The sequence below is a fragment of the Rhinolophus sinicus genome, chromosome 1 (assembly GCF_057876585.1).
Source record: "Rhinolophus sinicus isolate RSI-liver-muscle chromosome 1, RSI-T2T, whole genome shotgun sequence".
NCBI classification, from domain to species: domain Eukaryota; kingdom Metazoa; phylum Chordata; class Mammalia; order Chiroptera; family Rhinolophidae; genus Rhinolophus; species Rhinolophus sinicus.
In genome coordinates, this window is record NC_142501.1 from 151,921,471 (window position 1) to 151,944,387 (window position 22,917).

The window sequence follows — 22,917 nt, forward strand, 5'->3', positions numbered from 1 at the left end:
TGAATGGCAAAGATCTTTCATGGAACTGATTTTTCACTGGAATATGGGAGAAATGCAGACATTTAAAAAATTATTTTAGCATTAAAATGAATCACCACCTTCAGTGTCATATAATTATCAAAAAAGCATATGCATAAAACTTCAGAATTAAGCACAAATATATTTTAAAGAATTGTATAATAAATAGGACACAGAGGGCAAATATACAGTTCTTAAAGGACAACAGAGTCCAACAGATTACATGCTATTGGCCACCATATGAACAGTAGTAGGCAAAATATAATCAAATACAATTTTAAATTATTTACTTGGTTATTCTATGAAATAGGGTAAAATATAAAATATAACTTATGTGATGACAGAGAAAATCTAAAATCAGAAACAGCTTAAAAAAAAAAAAAAGAATCCCAAGTCCTTGCTGAATATTGTGAAAATCAACCACCATTCACCATCAGTTTTACTTTTTTGTCAAAGAGAACAATAACACATTGCAGGGATATTTCAGGCAGCCTGGCTTTTGCATAATGTATGGCATAGTGGTATTCATCAGTGTGCATTCTTTGCCAATCAATGGGACAGTTTCCCATTGTGTAGTGGTGTAAAAGGAAGCCTGAACAACTGGAAGTAAAGAATAAAGAAAAAAAATGGATTTCTGTAAAACATTTATCAAAAAAAAAAAGACACAGAAATCATGTTTCAACTTTTAAAATAATATCTGGGTTGAATATAGTTTTCAGCCAACATCGGGCTACATATGACACAGTAATCCTGATCATCTACTCAAAAATCATTTTAATGTCTCTAATGCCAGTGACGAGACTTCTTTTTTTAATTAGATAAAATTGAAAAGAATTTCTGTCAAAATGTTTTTCAAGTATGAACAATGAAGTATAAGACTCGAAAGTTAACTCTACAAATATGAAAACTTGATGTTTTAAAAAAGTATGTTTAATGTTTAGGTGTGACTAGTTCTCTAATCTACATTATTTTGTGATAGGTCATAAAGCAGAGAACTGACATTGAGTCACATAAATATTTTAGTCATAGGTCTGATGATTACCTTAAATATGTTTGCTATTAGGCTTTGAACATTGCTTAATATTGTATTTTGCCAGAGTAACTGTGTTCCTATATCGCAAATTCAAGGTTATGGATTCATATAAAGTTCCAAGAGAAAATTTCTCTACAGTATTCCTTCCACATGGAGGCGTACTTATTTTCCCATTGATATTAACATCAATTATCATGTAATAAAAACAAGAACTTCTTCAATATTTTCCCTAAAATAAATACGACATAATATAAAGGTAAATGTTGATAAATTTAAATGATACAGACATTTACATAAGTCTATTTCTTTCTACTTTGAATCTGAATGATTTTCCCCAAACCTCTGTGTGATTCTACATTACAATGCTATGTGCTTCTAGCATTGTGAAAAAATAAATCTTAAATTCAGTATCATTCAAAATTATTTTCATTTTTTTCCCCACTTTCAATTCATAATGCATTTTATATTTTTCTCCTCAAAGGAAGATATTTTCTTCTTCTTTTTTTTCTTTACTGACATATGGCAATGTTCGTTTCTTCTTAAGAAAATATATTTTATTAATACCAATTTATAATAAAAAGTTTTTATGACTCACAAGTTCAATGATTCCTAGAAAACATTAAATGTTACTATGCTAATTTTAAAGTAAATTTGTTTTAATGATTGATGTTTTTCATGAACTCTAATTTAATGTAATTCACATTCAAACTCTCTCATCGTTTGGTGAAATAATGAAGTTTGACTACTAAAAGCTGAATATAACTGCATAAAGATTACAACATAATACTATTCTTAATGTATTTCAAATATAGTGCAGCAAAAGCAATTTTTTTCTTACTTTTGGAAGATAAAAAGTGACTTAAGTGGAACTGCAATTACTCATCAGTCATCAGTAGGTAACAAACCATAGGAAGGTCTCATTTCCACGGCCAAAAGTTCTTAGACATTGCAAGGATTTGTAGGGGAAGTTAATCAAAGACACAAACACTGTAAAAATAAAGTATGGGTTTGGCCCTAAGGCCCTAAAAGTTTTAGAACTGGAAAGAACAAAGAGCTTATTCAAACCTTAGATCACATGACAGGGAGAAGTGATGCTTAAATTCATATCTTCCAATTTCAGGTCAACTCCCATTTTGAATAATGACTCTATTCTGCATTATTAAGATAAATTAGAAATCAATATTTTAATTCAATCTATGGAAAATAAAAAACAGTATTAGAGTAGACAATTCATCCTGAATCTTTTTATTTAGATTATTTATAGAATATATTAAAGAAGAACCTTATAGCAGCCTGCTCATCAAAATCTTAAAACCACTTTCCTGCTAATTTTAAGCACCTCATCTAACTTTTGGAAGACATTAAATATTTATGGGTAATAATGTTGGCCAATAATTCTTTCAAATATTTATCTTTCCATTATCACTTAAACCACTAATCCTATGTACAAGCCTCCATTTCTCCTTGTCAGAGCCACATATCAGTCCCTTCAATTAACTAAACTTTGATATCTGGGTCATAGTCTTACCTTCTACTCTGTATCCTGCCATCATATCACATATTTATTCAACAGCTGAGCCATGGAATTCCATCACCTCCTCAACCCTTAGTGATCGTCTTTGCCCTCTACATATTTGCATACTTATATCATAGATATCATTACTCCTTAGAAATTTTACAATTTTTAAAATTATAAATGTAGACTTCCCACTCTCTGATAAAACAAACAATTGAACAAACAAACTTATATCCCTAGTGTTCATTCAATTGCTCTTATATTAGTAATAATAATTGATTAACATCTGAGTGCCCCCAAGTTCTTCCTTTCTCCTCTACATTTCTCCTCTATAAAATAATTTTAATTTGCTTTCCTGAGATTGATTAAGATTTGAAGACTTGGTGAGAATGCTCTTTAGATCACTTACCAAACTTTATTTTTTAAACTTCAGTTCCCTCTTATGGTAGAATATGTGACTGTTTTCAGTTATTTAGTTCTCATTCCCTGTAAGAATATTATGCACTCTACCCATTGCCATTTAATGTATAATGTTTTCCTATGAAAAGAGTTTTCTTCCCTTCCCACTGTCAGATTTAGTCATGTGTTTTGCCTTGGCCAATGTAATGTGTATACAAGTTCTAAGCAGAGGTTTAACCACCTTTACATTTTCCCACCAGTGTTTTTGCTCTTTAATTTTGCCGAAAGAACACTGTGCTCCAGTTGGAGACTACACTTCATCCTGAGTCCTAGAAGTAAATGACACATGGAGCACAGCTATAAAGTTGGCAAGAAATAAATAATTGTTTTAGTGAGTTAGGCAGCTAATGCATAGAGGCCATGGGGAAACTGCAGTGTGAGTTACGATGATCAGAGATAATTTGGGTGTTTTAGCATATGAGATGTCCCAAAGATATTGAGAGTGAAAGAATATTGAGGAGAAAATGAAGTATTAAAAAATATTTTAAAAGGTCATGCTGTGGGTTTTATAGGATGATTTATAAGGCAAATGAAATAATTAAAATTCTTTTAAAATTTAATTTGGTTGCTGAATAGTACTCTTGAAATGTGAGACCATACACACTTTAAATAGCATGTATCCCAGGCTTGTAGTCAGAACATATAAAAATAGGAAACATTTACTGAATGCCCATCACTTTAAAGTCAGGATTTAATGTAATGTTCATGGAATTTAAAGTGATGTAGCATTCATAGGAAAATGAGGCTTAGAGAAGTCATATAACTGCCCAAGGCAACAATCTAATGCAGCACTTATTGTATTGGAACTCAGGACTGTGACACTCAGGCCCATTTATTTACTATAGGCCAGCTCTTCAACCTCATTCCATTAGGAATTCTACTTTGTTTAAATGCTTTTAGAGAAACAAACATAGATTGACTCCACATTACACTCAGAATCCCCAATAACACATCTATGCCTTCAACTCAGCTAGGAAATCCACTTCTGTTTCCTTAATTCTCTTCCACTTTAAATAGTTCCACTCATGTAAATCATCATGTCCTCAATCTTTCCCCTCATTGCCTGGAGATGGTTTTCATGACCAAGTAATTCTCTAATTTTCCTTCAGTCTCTCTGGGTCTTCATTCGCTTTCTCTTTTGAAGGTTCCTCTTACTTCGTGCAACCTTTAAATGTTATCATATTTAAGAGCTCTAGCTAAGGGAATCTTTTTTTTTTCTTTTTTTCTCATTCTAGATATCCTACTTGTGTAGTATCACTGTTACTCATGCTGTATTTCTAGCCCAGTCATAAACCTGTAATGTATCCCTCCAGAATTATTACATTATGTGGAAAAAAAAATCCAACCTAGTTCCCTAACCAAAAAGCATATCTTCTTGTTTTAGAACATTTAACTGTTTATCAAACTTTATTGACTCAACTCTCTTAAATCAACTTATTTAAATCCAATTTCATGAGCATCACACCCTTAAATCCAATTTCATGAGCATCACAATACAACTTTCCCCTCACATAGAGTCAGAAATAACTGCTGATTAGTGTTTCTGCTTTTATATGTTCTCTTCTATAGTCCATTCTTTACCATGAAGCTAGAACCATTTATTGGTTGATTGATCTGTATGTGTTTTATTTTATATTTTATTGAGATATAGGTGACATAATATTTTGTAAATTTGAAGTGTACAATGTGTTAGTTTGACACATTTATATATTGCAATATGATTAGTACATTAGCAGTAGCTAACACACATATCAGGTCACATGATATCATTTCTGTTTTTTATTGAGAACATTTCAAATCTATTCTCTTAGCAACTTTGAAAAATTATAATACAGTATTGTTGACTATAATCACTATATAATACATTCGATCTCCAGAACTTAAATGTAGTTGCAAGTTTGTACCCTTACCATTTCCCCAATTCCTCTACTCCCAGCCCCTGGCAACTGCCATTCTACTCTTTTTTTTTTTTTTTTTTTTTTTGATTCCATGTATAAGTGATATCATTTGTCTTTCTGTCTGACTCAATGCGTAATGCCCTCAAGGTTCATCCATGCTGTTAAAAATACCAGTTCTCTTTCTCTATCTATCTATCTATCTATCTATCTATCTATCTATCTATCATCTATCTATCTATCTATCTCTTTCTCTCCCAGAGCTATTTACTTTTAAACACTAATCAGATCATGTTATTGACAAACCCAAAACCATTCAGCAGTTTCTGTCATTTGGGGAAAAAAAATATATAAATTCCTTAATACAGCTTACTGAATCTTTCAAAATTTTATCCCTGCAATCATTCTTGCCTAATTTCCCTACACCCTTCCACCCTTCTGAAAATAATCCTGTATGTCTTTCAGTTTCTCAAATATGCTCTCCTCCATCTCTGAGCTTTTCACATACAGCTGTTTCCTCTTTCTACAACATCCTTTTCCACTCTACCCTTTTGATCTCCCTAAAGCTCATTCTTCTTCTATGCTTCAAATTCCTAAATGTTACTTCCTCTGGATACCTTGATGACCTCTAGAATAGTTTAGCTGCCCCCCGATATGTTATGATATTATTCTGTGGTTCCAGTACTTTAACTTTGATATTTTAATTTAATTACACAGTTAATGTCTAACTTCCTTGATAACAAAAGCTTTTGTGAGGCAGAAATTTTTCTTTTTTCCTCTCTCATATCTCCAGAGTATAGAAGCATACCTTATGTAAAAACAAGCACTATTCAATAAATATAAAGTGTATTAATGCTATGTTTAATTAAATAATAAGTTTAAATAAATAATTACATATCCATGAACTTGCATTTAAGACCAAGGGCATAGAGACTGTAATAGAAAAGCAAGATAAAGTTGAAAGAGCTCTTTATAACTATTTCTATTGAAAGGGCTATAGTACTGATATCAGTAAACTGATGAGAATAATTATAGTATTTATTTTACAGTCAGCAAAAGCTCTAAACGTGGATGTTAGAAGTCACTGATAACAAAATTTATATTTTAGTTCACAGCAATACCTTTGACTAGCATCAGCAACGTAGATGTCATTTTTAAAAAAATAAAAAACAACTAGAGATATCACCAAGGTAACCTGTAAAGGAAATAAGGAAATGGTATGATGCTGTTGCCAACCAAAAGGACATGTTTGCAGAGTATCTGTGAGATAGTCACATAGTAATTCCAGGCTGCTTGGAGTAAACCAGCACTGGATAAAGGAGTTAATTTCTCAGAATGAGATGGGTTGAAATATTTTGTTTTTGATACTCTGTACTTACTAATATCCCCATTGTTTGTGTTTGTATAACATAAGGAAACTTCAAAATGGGGTTACATTGAGCAACCATCCTTCTGTGGGTAATATTCCTTAATCATACCTTTCTGGAACTTAGATAAGAACATTATAATTTATTATCAAATTTTATATTAAAGTAGGCAGTTATTGAAGCTGAGATCATTTTCCCATTTAGAGAGCCATTAAATGTAAACCCATACTTTTCAACTTTATTTCAGTGTTTATAAGTATGTCATCTAGAAGAAAGTCACTTTATTGCATTGAGCTCCCAGGTTCTGCAAAAATAGTTTGGGGATGGTATTATTAGGGTTCGCAATAAGCAATAAAATGAGGGGAAATACACATATTTAACTTTACCTAGGATGTAAACTGTCCAATGGGGGTAATTTTGTGTTTCTATTAATTCTTCTAAAAAACAAATTGAAATAAACCAAAGAATAAAGACTTAATACTACTTTTCTCTAAGATCCTAGTAGTGTTACTTAAAATCTTTATATTTTAAGGTCCAAATCTGTAGAATAAGATTCTTACATGAGATGAGTAGTGACCACCTTAATTATTCCACAGCATATTTCATTAACACTGTAATTTGTTCATCTACTCTCACTAATTTAATATGTGAATTCTATTTTATGAAAACTGTACTAGATGATCTCTAAAGTACCTTCCAGATCTAAAGTAATCAATGATTTTCCTCCCTAGTAATAAATGGGAAATATTAATAAGAATGAAAGTAATACACACAAACACAAACAAGCACACACACACACACACACACACACACACACACACACACCTTCTACTTATAATAAGAGATATGAAAATGTTCTAAAATAAGAAAAATATTACTAAGATATGTAATATTACTGAGATAGAGAAACCTAAATCTATAGAAAAATAAGCAAGAAATATTAAGAAGGAAAAGGGCAATTATCCAGGGACAGAAAAGGGAACCAGATTACAGGGAAAGAAACAGAAAGAAAATGCAAGCTAAAAAAGTGGTAAATTCAAAATAAGTAAGTTCATCACAATTTTATTTGAACAATTCTGCTGCAAATACTCCCTCCCAATAGATTCCAGTCTATTCCAGAAGTATCTCTGTATTCTTGATTATTGAATTCATAAAAAATCATTGGTTAGAGATGATAAAAGTGATGAAGATAATGGTAATGATACATAGTAATAGAAAGAACAGAAGGCAAAGAAAAGGGGAGCCTTTGAATTTTCCATAAGTTAATGTCAGCTGCTTTAATCCATATCTCCTATTATAGATTAACAAAACCCATGCCTATAACATAAATGGGAGAAACTACCAACTTCCATTTTTAATAAGTAAAGCCATGCAGGAGTGGAGTGTCAGGTGGAGGCTATGTGGAAAAGAAAACAGGAAAAGTAGCAGGATCCTTGAAGGCATGACAAAATGATGCCACGTCAGATGGAGACCCATTCTGAGTAAGAAAATACTGTTATGAACTTTTGAATACACAGCTGACTACTGGGAACAGAAAGGAAGGGCTTTGAAAGACCATGGGAAAATTGATGGAAGAATACATTTCAGAAAATTGGAGTAATTTGAAAATGGACTAGATATTAGTGAATATTTATATCAATGTTAAATTCCTTTGTCATGATGATGGCAGTGTTGTTATGTAAGAGAATGTCCTTGTTCTGGGGCAGAGTCTTCAAACTTTTCTGTAAATGGCCAAATAGTAAATAATTCCAGTTTTGCATACCTCATGTACAACTACTCGAGTCTGCTGTTACAGCATGAAAGAAGACACAGGCAATACAGAAATATATAGACAGTTTCATTCCAATAAAACTATTTACAAATACAAATGGTGAGTGAATTTTGGACTATAGCTTGCCATAATTTAGGAAGGCGATATCACATCTACAAAATATGTCCCAATGATTCCCTTAACCCTAGCAACGCACATACACACACACACACACACACACACACACACACGCACACACACACAACAGCAACAACAACAACAGCAACAACTTAATTAGTATGTTTGAAGTCACAGGGATAGTTAGTGATAGAGCCAGGAGTTGAATCATGACCTTCCATTTCCAGACTCTGTTACATTTATGACTTAAAGACATCTTTAAGAACATGTAGATGGAGTTTCAGTTCTATAACCTCAAATGTGATAAGTCTACCATTTGTATTTTCTGAGCTTTGTTTCATCACAACTTAAATATGAGGAGCTTTGACAAGATATGAAATTTCATTCAAGTTTAAATTTCTAAGATTCTCATTACCATATCATGCACTTTTTCCTTTTTGTATTTGATTCATTTTAGCCCAAGTTTCGGTAATATAAGAGGTATACCCATAATGGCTTTTCAGCTTTTTTAGGTCTAAAATTGTATAATTCTGTAAAGAGTTATTGCATCCTGACCCAATTACTGAATTGAATGTGAATTAGGTTATCACTGTTTAACGGACTGCATTCTCTGTAGAAGCTCTTGCATTTCCCTTGTACTGAGGTCAAAGGAAAACATCCATTCCTTCTGATGTGCCTTGTGCCTTATCAAGATTATTGAACTGCTTGTTACACACTCCCTCACAAAGTACATGCCAATAGTAATGCTTAATCACTTTATTCAAGAGCACTAAAACTAATAGTCCTTGCTTTAAGCACATGAAAATCCATAGAGTCTATTGAGAAATAGTACATTACCTAGCATTCTGTTTCAAAGAGGATATGGCATAATATTAGAAATGTCACTCTCTGAGGCCTAAGGAGGGGATAAATAGTTTTATCAACATGTAGGGTTATATTGTAGGTAAAGCTGCTGCTCAAAGAGAAATTTTCAACTGTATTGCCATTTCTCTGAGCTGCTGAGTCGATTTGATTTAATGTGTCAATACTGTTAAGAATTATGTTATCTAACCCTATAAACTAAAAATGATAAAGTATGATTAGTCAAATCAGCATCATGTGGCATATATAATAGTCTTAAGTTCAGAGCTCCAACCATGTATGAACTGGAACAACTTTATTAAGTTTCTCATTTCCATTAGTTTTATCTTCATTAGATATTTTTCTTCAGGCAAGTTTCATAATACAAATACAAACATTTTATCTGTCTCTGTAAATTGATAATTGATAATACTTGATACACACACACACACACACACACACACACACACACACACACATACATTTTTATTTATATTATGGTGGGTTTGATTTTTTTTTTTCTTATTTTACAAATCCTATTACTAAACAAGACAAATACTAAGATTTTGGATTTTGGTTTTTCATGTCCAGGAATATAATCCATATTCAATTTGTAATCCATATAGTTCTAGTATCTTTAAAAGGCTCATGAATACCATACCTTGTTATGTTTTTAATATAATTAGCACGGGTGTGAAACATTACAAATTATATCAGAATCAACTCTCACTTTAATGGCATAGAATTGTAAACTCTCATAGTTTGACTCTTCCAGGCTTCAGAGTTTATCCTCCATGGGTGGGAACACAAGCACAAACTGTAAAATTACATTCAAAGAATACTCCTTAAGCCAACAGTGCCAAATACTAGCTCAAGGGATGATTTACTAGTCTGGAACCAAGCCTTAACACTAGAGCTGAGAGGGAATGTGATCTTTGTAGAGAAAAAAACACTCAGTAGAAAATGTTTCCAGTTATTACCCTTCGTATCTTATAACTATGACAAGGCCATTTAGCTTTTGGAGATGATTAAGTTTTCACACACTTTTCTTCTCTGCTACCTTCTGTTTTCCTTCATTTTAAATAAAACAGCTGTTCCTCAATTTGCCTCTTAAGGCATTTGGAGCATCAAACAGGCATTTCCATTTGATCTCCCTGACTGGTACTCATGGGTTTTACACTAATTAAAGATGATAAGGTGAAAGTGAGGCAGAGAAGGTCCAAACAGTTTGTCTAATAGTGAGTGTGTGTATTCCTCAAAATAAGCAAATGCTACAGTAACTTTAAAGTACTCCCCTGACACTTTGAAGTTTGTCTGTTGTACTGGAAATTCTAAAATGAGACCCAGCCAAGACTAGCATTAGCATGTCAAAGAATAAGTTTCACTTTCACTGTGAGGACTTTATTTGAAGTCTTGTGCTCAGTGGTATGGTACTCTGGAGGCTGCTGAATTGAGTGCTGTTATTCCAGATGTGCATTGTCTCTGCAGAAATACAATTTCACAGTCAATAAACATGTTAAGTCCATCAAGAGATAATTATGGAGAAAGCCTGGTAGAAGTGCTTCAAAATCATCATAGAACATTTGCTTATTGATCAGCTAATTGATTTTTATTACATTGATATCGGATTGCTGTTTATATGTATTGTTATACTCAAAGCAATTGATTAACCCAGGGCAATCCTACTATTGAATAGTACACAGAAATATTTTCAGTACAAAATATCTGTGGCATGATGTCTCAGTTCAGTAATTGCAAATATTAGCTGAGTTTCTTTTCTTCTGAAATGTATATTTAGTTAGATTTTATAAATGTAAGCCTGTTAGTTTTCCCAGAAAAAAATGATCATATACTGATATAAATAACTCTATGTTTTCTAAATGTTTTTCTTTATAACACTGGTCTAGTGTACTTAAAACCAATTTTTATCTGAATTGAGTAAAAACCTTAAGAATTTAGCAACAGAACTCTTAAAAGTCAAATATAGAATAAAATGGAAACTTAACCTTCAACCCAGAGACTACATTTGCAAAATTTAAAAAGACAAAATGGTAATTAAGATGGTGGAGTATATAAACACTGTGCTCTCCTCCTGTCAGGATAACATCAATTAAAACTAAGCTACAGAACAACCATCAGAGAATTGCCTGAAGTCTAGCTGAACAGAAGACATACAACTACAGACATGTAACAGGAGGACACAAACAACCCACACAAGGAACACCCATTGACCACGCAGTTCTGTTGACCAGGGAGAATATATCACTGGTTCCCACAGGACACCTGCTTCATAAGGCCACTGTACTAAGACCAGGAGACATAGCAGTCCTACCTAATAATAGAAACAAAGACAGGGAGGCAGCCAAAATGGAGAGACAAAGAAAAATGTCCTGAATAAAAGAACATAACAAAGGTCTAGAAAAAGAACTAAATAAAATGGAGACAAGAAATCTACCAGATGCAGAGTTCCAAACACTGGTTATAAGGATACTCAATGATCTCAGGGAGAACTTCAACAAAGAGCTAGGAAACATAAAAATAGAGATAGAAAACATAAAATAGGACCAGTCAGAAATGAAGTATACAATAAGTGAAATGAAGAATACATCAGTAGATTAGATGATGCAGTGGATCGAATCAGCAATTTGGAAGATAACATAGGAGAAAACACCCAATCAGAACAGTAAAAAGAAAAAAAGAATTGAAAAAATAAGGACAGTTTAAGGGGCTTTTGGGACAACATCAAGTGTACCGGCATTTGCATCATCGGGGTATTAGAAGGAGAAGAGAGCAAAGAAATGACGAACTATTTGAAGAAATAATCATGAAAAAATTCCCTAATCTGATGAAGGAATAGATACAAGCCCAGGAAGTGCAGAGACTCACAAACAAAATGAACCCAAACATGTCCACCCTGACACATCATAATTACAATGCCAAATGTTAAGGACAAAGAGAGACTCTTCAAAGCAGCAAGAGGAAAGCAGTTAGTTACCTACAAGGGAGCTCCAATAAGACTTTCAGCTGATTTCTCAACAAACTTTTCAGGCCAGAAGGGGTTGGCACAAAATATTCAAAGTGATGAAAAGCAAGGATCGCAACCAAGATTATGGTACCCAGCAAAGCTACATTTAGAATCAAAGGATATATAAAGAGCTTCCCTAACAAGAAAAAGCTAAAGGAGTTTCTGACGACCAAACTAGTATTATCCAGAATGTTAGAGGGACTTCTTTAAGCTGAGAGAGAGAGAGAGAGAGAGAGAGAGAGAGAGAGAGAGAGAGAGAGAGAGACCAAAACATATAAATAATAAAATGGCAATAACTACATATGTATCAACAATTACTTTAAATTTTAAATGGATTAAATGCTCCAATCAAAAGATATGGTGGCTGAATAAATAAGAAAACAAGACCATTACATACACTGCCTACAAGAGACTTTAGGATGAAAGACACACATAGACTGCAAGTAAAGGGATGGAAAGAGTTATTTCATGAAAATGGAAACAAGCAAACAAACAAAACAGAGTTAGCAATACTTATACCAGATGAAATATACTTTGAAACATAGGCTGTAACAAGAGACAAAGAAGGATCCAGTAATTCCACTTTGGGGTATTTATTTTAAGAAACTCAAAATGATATTTTGAGGGGAGGAATGCATCCATATGTTCATTGCAACATTGTTTACAATGCCCAAGATGTGGAAGCAGCCTGGGTGTCCATCAATGGATGAATTCATAAAGAGAAGGCGGTACATATATACACGAGGTATGATCAAAAGACACAGTGAATGTTTAAATTAAAAAATGTATATAAAAGACACATTGCCATTAATCCTTCTCAAAATACTCCCCCTCGCTTCAAACACACGTATCCCATTGTTCTTGTTACTTTCTGAAGCAGTTCTGGAAGTGCTGTTTCATGAGTGTCTTTTCTTCATCTTCCATCACGACAATGCTTTGTGCCACACATTGCTTCTGGTATGTCAATTTCTGTCAAATAAAAACATTATGGTGTATCCTCATCCACCTTAATCCCCAGATCTGGCACCATGAGATTTCTGGTTTTTCCTCAAAGTCAAAATGACCATGAAAGGTAAACATTTTGAATCAATTCAGGACATCCAGGTAGCCATGACAGGGAAACTAAAGATGCTCATGAAAGGGGATTTCAGAACTGCTTCAGAAAGTGTCAAGAAGATGGGATAAGTGTATTCGAAGTGAGGGTGAGTATTTTGAAGGGGATTGATGGCAATGTGTCTCTTACTGTCATGATTTTTTTTTTTTTTTTAATTTAAACATTCCCTGTAGTTTTTTTATCACACCTTATACAATGGAATATTCCTCAGCTGAGGATGGGAATGGGTTCTTGTCATCTCTGGCAGCATGGATGGACCTGGAGGGTATTGTGCTGAGTGGAGTACGTCAGAGAAAGACAGATGCAATGTGATTTTGCTTATATGTAGAATCTAAAGAACAAAATAAACAAACAAGCAAAACAAACAAACTCATAGAACAGAGAACATTTTGAGGGTTGCCAGATGGGAAGGGTATTGGGAGTGAGTGAAAAAGGGGAAGGGAATAATAAGTGCAAATTGGTTGTTACACAGTAGTCATGGGGATGTAAGGTATAGCATAAGGAATATAGTCAATAATATTGTAATAACTATGCATGGTGTCAGATGGGTACTAGATTTATCAAGATGATAGATGAGAGGGGATGGGTGGCAAGGTGAAAAGGAGAAGGGATTAAGAATTACAAATTGGTACTTCTTAAGATAGTCATGGGATTATAAAGTAAAGAATAGAGAATATAGTCAATAATATGATAAAAACCATGTATAGTGCCAGGTGTTTGCTAGACTAGTCAGAGGGATCACTTCTTAAATTACGTAAGTATCTAACCACTATGCTTTACACCTGAAATTAATATAAAATGATATTGAATGTCAAAATAAATAAAGTGTAAAAAATAAATAAAAATATTATAAAATAATTATATAAAATATGAAATAAAAATTAAAGAAAAAATAAAGAAGATGATCTTAGGAATTCAGGGAATTCTCAATTATTAAATATAAATTAATTATTAAAAATAAATATAATATGAAAATTAATTTTATGCAGTTATAGAATAAAAATTATTTCATGAATAATTTTATGTTTAGGCATTTTTTATGGTTTTTACTTCGAGTAAAATATAAATATGTTTCTGTTAAAATTAATTTCACCTACATATAACATGTTTCTATGGTAAAGGTAGAATAAGAAAACTTTTTGCAAAATCTATATTTTTTTTGTTTTACTTTCTATCATGTTAAAATTAGTTATTTCTCATGGTTGTCATTGTATTAAATTTTTGGAAACATTTTGATAATTTTTTCTACCTGATTATAGAAGAAACATTACATCCCACTCTAGAGAATTTGGAAAGAACAACAAAATGTACAAAACAAAACATTATTTAGAGAGAATGTTACCATGATAGTCTTTTTTGGGGTAGTATTTTATTTTCATATATGTATATAACTCATAAATTTCTTGTTACATTCTATGTCTATGCTTAATCTTAATTTTTATCAATTTTATATAATTATAGGACCATTCTAGCCTGTAGAGATTGATGAAATAAGTGATATAATGACTACTAATATATCATGTCAACTTATATTTATTGTTTAAAATTGCTCTATTGTTAAATTTTTGGTTGGTTCAAGGTTTTCAAAATAACATAAAGCTACACTAAATCTACATGTACAGGAATCTTTGATTATATCTCTATTCATATTTCCCCATTGTATATTATTAAAGGAGAAATTGTGAGAACAGTTCTAATAAAAATAAATATGGTTATTTTACTCAATTCCTCACTATCACCTCTCTTCAGTCATCAATAAGCCATCAGTTTCTTCAGTACAATTTGAAAACTATTTTCATCATCTTTATGCATCTTTTTCAATAGTCTTAAATTTTTTCTGAAGAGTTTACACTTTCATGATACCTCAACATTTATATGTCAAGTAATCTGGCATACAAGATGAACTACATAAGTATAGTGTCCATAGATCTCTGAGTTTTTTAGACTCAATCTACAGGCATGTATAGCAGTAAGAATTACACAATCAAAAATTGAAGGGAATTCCTGCTGTTAATCTTTTTCCTTAAAAGAATGATTCCACAAAGCATAGTGTTAATGTATGTCAATAAAAACTACTTGATAACTGCATGTAGGATTTTATGGTATACTGTCGTCCCTTGGTATCTACAGGTGATTAGTTGCAGGGCCCTCCAACCTCAGGATACCAAATCTGTGGATTGTGAAAGCTCAAGCCCCTTATATAAAGTGAAGTGGTATTTGCATATAAACAGTATTGGCATATAGGCTACAGCAGATTATGCCTACATATCACTTCATTCATGTGGATTCAGCATAGCGCTTGGTGGGTGGCAAATTCAAGTTTTACTTTTTGGAACTTTATGGGATTTTTTTCCCAAAATATTTTCAATGTGAAGCTCACGGATATGGAGGGCTAACTACATATTGATCTGAATGCAGAGGCCACAAAGTATATTTTCATACATTTTCCCAAGGAAATAAAATGTACTTGAAAACCAGTTTCTCTAATATTAGTATCAAATACAAGCAAAATGCATTGAACCTAGTAAGAAGTATTAAATATAAATAATATAGTTTTCTTTTCTTAGTTCTTAAAAATTATTGTCTTTTATATTTTACATTTTTTTATGTTTTTGTTCTTATTTTGATTTTAACAAAGATAGTTTTTAAAGCTTGTTTGCACGTTTGAATGTAGTTATGAAAAAACTTAAAATATAGGAATGCCTTATATAACAGGGCAAATGACTCATGTAAGTCAACTCCTCTTTTTTTTTTTTTTTTTTTTTTTCTGCCTACCTGGCAAGGAACACTACAAACTCTTTCATTATAGTGAAAAACTGCTACAGTGACTTCGAAATATTAATCTGCCTCTCATTGTTTATTGCAAATAAACTTTCATTCAATGCCCACTGTTTTTGCTATCAGGGTATAAAAATGACTATTTTAAACTGAAAACTTTACTTTTGCATATATTATTTTCATTGAACACCATATGGAATTTTCCTTGCATGGTTTTCATTTATCTAGTTGGTTTTAAAATGCAGTTTCTTGGTTGAATCTTAAGTGGATAAGTATAAGTATGTTCAGTCTTTAACCTCTCTATAAAAAATACTTTACATAGCAATAATTTTCCATTCTAACTAATTCTCTTATTTAAGGAAATTATCCTGTGATATGTTCTTAGCATTATTTTTCAGTTCCTTAGCAAGTTGAGACATTCCTCACTGTGAAGCTGTAATTGGACCTGGTCCAATTACATAAAATGGTCACCTGGAATGGTTGTTTTTTATGGGGATTGCTGCTGGTTTTTCTTCTTTAAGCTAGAGAAGACAAGTTTAAATTGAATGATTAAAAAAAATAATAAAAAGAAGAAAGAAAGAAAAAAAAATCTCTGATGCTCTGTAGTAGTATCATGCAAGATGGGAACTGTCTTGCTGTATTTACCTCTCTTTCTCATTGTAAAAGAAAATTAGTGAACTATATCAACCAGAACCCCATGAAACAAGTAAACATGCTCCTGGTCTACGGAGTTTTAGTGTCTTTTATGATGATTCTTCCAGGTAGAATTAAAAGACAGGAAGCAGAAATAGACAATTGTGTTGGCAGTTCCTTTTAAAGTATTTAAATATAAGGAAAGTTGATTAGGAACTATAAAATTCAATAGTGTCCTAAGAAAAACATAGTTTAATACATACTACTCCTTGAATAACCTAATAAAAATCAAGATGTTAATTTATTCATTAATTAATAGTTTTAAAATTTTTGTAACAGTTACATTGGTAGAATAAACTGAAGACCTAAGTCCTAGATAATAATTGTTCTCTATTAGAGGACTTAAACTGATAATATCCATTAACTAAAAATATTAGTTCTAGCAAAATCTTTGTCTTCAGAAACTTTGTTACCAATGTATAAAAGTGGAGTAATGTATTATGTGCATTTTTCTCCTGATACCCAAACACTGTCTCTCCCTCTGAGAGAGATTAATTAAAGCTCATCATTTTTGTAGGCAGATCTTATAAGTCTGTTATGTCAGTTGTCTTCCCTAGACTAGCTCATCTAGAGTTCTCTCATCTACCAATTCAGCATTTCATTTTCTTCAATTAGCTAATCACTTTGGAAGAAAGTCTATTTTGAACGTTATCTTTTCTCTTCTTTCTTATCCTCTCCTGCCCAAACCACCTTCACCCACCCCTGAATGCCCCCTCACTCATCACACACAATAGAAACCCCTAGACACCCAGCTTCCAATCTCATGATAGAGGCCTAATAATGGAATTGGTCCTCCTGCTGAAGAACTGGCATACAGCATTTTGGTTGGTACATGGACACTAATTATGAGAGTTGACAAGATTCCATTAGGTTACAGCCTTCCTATTTTACTTTGTTTATTAACTCATAGGCTTGGACTTTTGCTTTCCACTCCAGATCCATGGCATATCCAGTCTTTGTCAGCTCCCCTCTTTGAAGTACTGTATCTGATCCTAGTAACTCACATATATTTAGTTTATACGAGAGTCGATAGGTATTGGTAGCTTACAAATAGTTTTGAACAGGAAAATCATGGGATCATTGCAATATTGAATGCAATCTGTTAACTCTGCTAGAAGCAGAGAGATGGTAAGCAGCATATTGCAATAGCAGAAGAAAGTAATAAACTATTGCAACTTGATATATAGGTGATAGATGACAGATGACAGATGATAGCTAGAGAGAGAGAGAGAGAGAGATCATTATGATCATTTTGGAAGATACCATCTTTAGACATTGGCCAGAATATGAACGTGTCTAAACCACTAATGATACAATATAGAACAATGACAAATAAAAAAATGTGAAATGACACTCAATTATACTTCATTTCTTTAGAAGGGAAAAGATGGGTGATTAAGATAATCTATCTGACTATATTAAAGATGGAACTCTGAAAAATCTGTCTCAGAAAGCTGGCCCCTCCACTTATACTATTGCAATTATCTAATTAAATTCAATGATTTACTTGGGGGGCACAAAAAAAGAGAAAAACAAAATGCTAGAATCATAAGTATCATTTTTATCAAAACAAAACAGTAATGTGTGATGTGATGTAAATTTAAGGCTGAGAACAAACAGGGTGGCATTAGGTTGTCAAGTCTAAAGGAAAGGAAATTTTGGGACACAGCTGATTTAAAGAGAGTTCATTTGAAATGTGATACAATGGAGTAAAGGTGAAGTGTAGATGGATAAAAGGCTTGAAAATCAAGGGAAATAATTACTTCCCAGATAGCTAAGTATCTGATACTTGACCCAGTAGCATGATATATCTTGGAGGAAGAAGAAAGGTCTAACTAAACGTTGCTGTCTCACAAAGTTCTGCAGGACTCTATAACAATGTAACCAAAAGAGAGTAGACATCCCCTGTATCATTTCATAACAGAATTCAAGCTGTTTTAGCACTATGAAGATTGAAACTTACGTAATTAGAGTGGAATGCATGAATCTGCAAACCAATGCCACATCCTCAACTCAGCAGAGGAACTGAAAGCAGCTTCATTGTGTATCTGAGCTCCTGAGAGATCAGCAGAGCTTTGGTGTGATGACTGTTAGATTAACACCTGTTATATGGAGCACAGGGTGCCGGGTGGTGAGCTGCAGTTCAACAACAGACCACAAGAAAAAATGAAATAGAAAACTTTATTATTCACAGGTCCTGGAGAAGTACACTGCACACTCCAAGGGGCTAAGGTGGGAGGTCAAGGAGTTCAGAGAGAGAGAAAGAACCCGGGGCATGTGCCTTTATTATGGTCCATGAAATGAATCCCCGGCTAAAGCCAGATTGATCACTTGAAACCAAAAGGATGGGGTTTTGGTAAACGTCAGGGGTTTCTTATCTAAGGGATGCACAAGGAAAAGGGCCTGGAAAGCAGGGAAGACTGTTGATCACAAGAGCGGTTGGGGAAGTCATATCAGGAATATATATTTATTTGTGATTCTGCTGGTCACAAGGGCTGTTGGGGAAGTCATGTCAGGAATATACATTTATTTGTGATTCTGCTGGTTGGGGCATGTGTTTGAATGAGTGGGCAATGTCAGTTTAAGGTCCCTGCAGGCCACTTTTCCAAACAAAATGTATACTGAGACAGCAATACCATGGAGTAGATTAGCTAAACTTGAAAGTTGGCTAGAAAGAGGCCAGTGTAACAGCCACAGCCGTAGAATGGGCAGATAGTCTTAAAATTACCGAGGAGTACTCTAACGTAAAAGATTTGATCAAATTTCATAATAAAAACGCTCAACAAATAGAAGTGACTATACTCAACCTGATAAATAAATCTATAAAAAAAAATCTAAGCTACTCCCATCACTTCTATGCAACACTATATTAGAGGTTCTAGCCAGGACAGTTAGAAGAAAGAAAGAATGAGGGGTGGTAGAGGGAGGGAGAGGGAGAGGGAGAGGGAGAGGGAGAGGGAGAGGGAGAGGGAGAGGGAGAGGGAGAGGGAGAGGGAGAGGGAGAGGGAGAGGGAGAGGGAGAGGGAGAGGGAGAGGGAGAGGGAGAGGGAGAGGGAGAGGGAGAGGGAGAGGGAGAGGGAGAGGGAGAGGGAGAGGGAGAGGGAGAGGGAGAGGGAGAGGGAGAGGGAGAGGGAGAGGGAGAGGGAGAGGGAGAGGGAGAGGGAGAGGGAGAGGGAGAGGGAGAGGGAGAGGGAGAGGGAGAGAAAGAGGGGAGGGGAGAAAGAGAAAGGGAAGGATTAAAATAATCCAAATTAGAAAGAAAAAAAGTAAAACTAGCAATATTAATAGATAACATGAAATTATATTTTTAAAAAAATCATAATTGTATCAACTAAAAAACTGAGGACTAATAACCAATTTCAGCAAAACAGAAGCATGAAAGATCTCTATGCAAAAATCAGTTGTATTTTTATGCACTTGAAATGAGCAATCCAAACATAAAATTAAGAAAACAATTATATTCACAATAGCATCAAAAATAATAAAGTATTTTGGAATACATTTAACAAAATAAGTGCAAAATTGGCAACATTAAAAACTACAGCACTTTGTCAAAGAAATTAAATAAAATCTAGATAAATGGAAAAACACTTTATGTTTATGAATGAAAAGATTTAACGTTATTAAAATGGCAATAATCCCCAAACTGAACTACAGATTCCGTGTAATACCTATCAGAATCCCAGGTGACTTCTCTGTAGAAATTGACAAACTGATTCTAAAATTCTTATGGAATTACAAGGGACCCTGCAATCCAAAATTATCCTGAGAAAACAAGAATAAAGTAGGAAGACGTATACTTCCCAATTTCAAAACTTAACTACAAAACAATAGCAATCAAGACTTTGTGGCACAGGCACAAGGATATACATATAAATCAATGGAATAAAGTTGAGAGTTCAGAAAGAAACCCATACAGCTATGGTCAACTTATTTTTCACAAGGATTCCATTCAATGGAGACTATTCAATGGGGAAAGAATAGTCTTTTCAACAAATGGTGCTAGGATTACTAAATAGACACATGCAAAGAATGAATTTGGACCTTCACTTCCGGTTATATACAAAAATTAAATCAAAATTAATTAAAGTTCTAACTGTAAGAACCAAATTATAAAACTCTCAGAATAAGACATAGGTGTAAGTCTTCATGACCTCAGCTCTGTGAAATGATTCTTAGATATGACATCAAAGCATGCACAAAAATATAACAACAGATAAATTAAACTTCCTGAAAATTAAAAAAAAAAAAATAGCTTCAAAAGATACCATCAGGAAAGTGCAAAGACATAGCCAGAATGGGAGAAAGTATTTGCAAATCATATATCTGATAAGGGACTTGTATCTTGAATATATAATAACTCGTACAACTCAATCATAAAAGGAAATGTAATTTTTTAAATGAGAAAAGGAAACTCATACACTTCCTTATCCAAGTGAATGCATGAATGGCCAATAAGCACATAAAAAGATGCTCAATATCTTTCGCTAGCAAGAAAATGCAACTGAAATCTACAATGAGATAACAACACTTCATACCCACTAGGATGGCTAGAATCAAAAAGTCTGATAAACATTGGAGAGGATATGGAGAAATTAGAATCCTCATACATTGCTGTTGGAATTGTGAAATGATATAGCTGCTTTGAGAAACAGTCTAGCAGATCCACAAACAAATATAGAATTAGCATCAGACATAGAAATACACACTCCTAGATATTTGCCCAGGAGAAATATCAACATGTATCCACCAGCACTCTCTTAACCCCTTACCCTGCAGATATTTAAAAAATCTTATCACCATCAAAAAATATATATATATATATTTGTTTATCATCTGTCCCTATGTACTAAAAACTTAGCACTGGATGAGTGGGAAGACTTGTTTAGTTCATAAATATATCCCAATGCCTAGTAGAATGTTTGGCGCAGATAACGTGTTCAATAATGAAGATGTTATCTTTTGTAATCCTGGAATTAAACAAGTTATAAATAATTTCACACTCTATGTCATAATCTAGATTATATTTGGGGTTTCTAGTTTGTTGTTTTTAAGAAGATGCATTTCTATTTTAATTTATGTATATAAAATATTAAAATGTTATTTTATTTAATAATATAAAATTTAAAATATGAAATATATTTAATTTAACATTCGATTTTATTCCATATATAAAATATTAATTTTTAATTTTATCCCGATGTATAAAACAGATTTTTTTTAAATCTTAAGTATTAAATTCAAATAAACATTTGTATCTTATTCCTGAGGGAAACTTTTAAGGTAAAAGATTTGCATTAAAATGTTTCAATTTCTAATCAAAAGGGAGACAATGGACTTAAAGTACTAATTTGTTTACTCAATAAATATTTATTTGGTGCCTAGTATATGACAGACATTATATTAAATTCTGAATGTTAAAAAGTTGGAGGGGTGTAGGGGAATTAAAAGCATCTGAGTTCTCATGAATCTCTCATGAAGCTGGTTTGGATTTTGAAAACTGCTTTGTAAAGCCCATAATTTTGGTTTTTGGTGTTTTGAATGAATTTATCTTATTATTATTATTTTTTTTAGTATGTGTTTAAAGCTAGAGTTTCAAGGGGAAACAGCGTATTGATTTTTCACTCACAATTAGTTTAATGGGTACTCCATTTCTTTTGGATATAGTTGAATTCAGAATGATTAGCCTGCTAGTCTGCCTCAGAATTTCACCGTTTCTACCCTTCCTAAGTAGTAAAAATGGCACTTGTTATATAATAGATTAAAACAAGCATCTCATAATTATTTAATGTGTATTTCTTTTCTTGGACTAATGACTGATCTATGATGAGTGTATTAACCATTTAATTCATTTTTATGAACTTTTTAGTTTAAATGCTCATGTTTATAGGTTTTTAATTTATTGATAAATGTTCGTTATATTCAAAGTTCATTCTATTAAGATCTTTAGAATGATTGATTTGGGGATCTGGCCAATACAATTACATAATACACTGAAGACAGTACAACACAAACAGTAGACAACTAGATAATAAAATACAATTAGACAATACAAAGAAGGTCAGAGACCATATTAACAGTTACATGTTGAAACCCTCTAAAGCTGGTGTTTATGTCTACCTAGCAGCTCATTGCTAATTTTCCTGGTGGAACCATTTCTTCAGCAGCCAAACAAAAGAATAAGTGTTTTCATTTTTCTGCCAACCAATAGTATGTAGTTTATATGAATTTCTCTATCCAGCCCACTTTTGACTTGCTATTTCTGGCTAAATGTGTCCAGTCCAGAAGATT